This window comes from Gracilinanus agilis, chromosome 4 (assembly GCF_016433145.1).
Source record: "Gracilinanus agilis isolate LMUSP501 chromosome 4, AgileGrace, whole genome shotgun sequence".
NCBI classification, from domain to species: Eukaryota; Metazoa; Chordata; class Mammalia; order Didelphimorphia; family Didelphidae; genus Gracilinanus; species Gracilinanus agilis.
Genome location: NC_058133.1, coordinates 91,389,469 through 91,391,511, shown reverse-complemented (window position 1 = coordinate 91,391,511; position 2,043 = coordinate 91,389,469). Strand labels below are relative to the sequence as shown.

The window sequence follows — 2,043 nt, the reverse complement described above, 5'->3', positions numbered from 1 at the left end:
ATATCAACTGCAAAAAGAAATAGTTTTATTTCCTCTTTGCCCTTTCTGATTTCTTCGGTTTCTTTTCCTTCTCTTATTGCTATTGCTATCATTTCAGTATGTTAAATAATATTAGTTATAATAAGCTTCCTTGTTTTACTCCTGATCTTATTGGAAAGGCTTCTAGATTATCTGTATTACAAGTAATATTTGCTAATGGCTTTAGGTATATGCTTTGTACAATTTTAGAAAAAACTATACCTATGCATTCCTGGGTTTTTATTTTTATTTTTATTTTTTTTAATATTTATTTTTTAGAAAAGTTAACATGGTTACATGATTCATGCTCTTACTTTCCCCTTCACTCTCCGACCTCCCCAACCCCCATAGCTGCTGCGCATTTCCACTGGTTTTAACATGTGTCATTGATCAAGACCTATTTCCAAATTGTTGATAGTTGGATTGGTGTGGTAGTTTCCAGACTACATCCCCAATCATGTCTGCCTCAACCCATGTGTTCAAGCAAAAATATGGAACGCTTCACGAATTTGCGTGTCATCCTTGCGCAGGGGCCATGCTAATCTTCTCTGTATCGTTCCAATTTTAGTATATGTGCTGCCGAAGGAACACCATTCCTGGGTTTTTGATAGGAATGAATGTTGTATTTTATGGAACACTTTTTCTTCATCTATTGATATAATCACATGATTTAAAAAATTACTTTTGTTGTTAATATAATCAGTCATGTTGATTGTTTTCCTTATATTGAACCATTCCTATATTCCTGATAGAAATCCTGTTTGGTCACAATGTATAATCTTTGTGATAGTGTAGTGTCCTAGCTAGTATTTTATTTAGGATTTGTGTATCCATACAATTGGTCTATAATTTTCTTTCTCTGTTTTTGCTCTTCCTGGTTTATATGTTTACACCATATTTATTTCATAAAAAGAGATTAGTAAAACTCCTTCTTTATTATTTTAAATAATTTCTTTAATATAAATGGAATTAGTTGATCTTTAAATGTTTGCTAGAATTCACCTTTGAATCCATCTGGCTGTGATGAGTATTTTCTGGAAGTTCATTTATGACCTGCTCAATTTCTTTTTCTAAAATAGATTTATTTAGATATTATATTTCCTCTTTTGAGGGTCTAGGGCAGTTTATATTTTTGTAGATATCCTTCCACTTCATTTACTTTGTTCAACTTGTTGGCATATAATTGAGCCAAATAACTATTAATAATTATTTTAATTTCATGACAAGTGTTGTATTGTCTATGGATTACTCTGTTCCATTCATGAACCTAACCTCTTGACCAAGCTCAATCAGGGCTGGTCCATAACAACATGAGTCTCTTGACATTTCAGTGTCTTTCCTTCAAAGTGAATTTCACAAAATTTAGATGAGTACAATGTAGCTAAAAGATTTTTTTTTTTGTGAGGGTGGGGGAAAACCAAACTAAGATCTCATTAGTATTTATATTTATGAATATATACCATGAATATATGATTTATGATTAGATAACATTATTCTTTTCATCACTATAAGAAGTCAGGTCCTTCCTTCATAAAACTATAGACTATTAGCAATGGAAAGGAGCTCAGATAGCATCTAGTAGTTCAAACAATACCTGGATAGGAATCTTCCCTATAATATTCCAAAAAAATGGCCATCTGGCCCTAATACATACATACAGAATCAGTAAAGACTTCTGACTAGAAGGTGGAGGTATGAACTCCCCCTATTTAAGGAAAGAGCCAAGTTTAGAATGTTTCCTCATTTCTTACTTGGATGTACAGCTTTGGAGTTCTCTGATTTTTCCACCATGGTTTCTCTTCCCCCTCTCTACTTTTCAGATTCCATTTCTGTAATCTTTCCCCATTAGATTGTAAACTCCTTGAGGGCAGAGACTATCTTTCTTTATTGTATTTTGTATTCCCACTGCTTTGGTTTCAGGCAAGGGTAAGGTAGAATCCCAAGTTTTAGAGCAAGATATTGTCATAGGACTATATTTTGTTCAATATCCATTAGTGCTGTTTTGGTCCTGTGATTTCTAAGTGG

General features: G+C 32.9%; 1 non-coding gene across 1 annotated transcript; it reads right to left on the bottom strand.

Moving 5' to 3' along the window:
• Positions 1-503: 503 nt before the first annotated feature.
• Positions 504-609, bottom strand: LOC123248076. The gene has a single exon (XR_006506182.1). It is a non-coding gene; the product is annotated as a U6 spliceosomal RNA (small nuclear RNA).
• Positions 610-2,043: the final 1,434 nt, after the last annotated feature.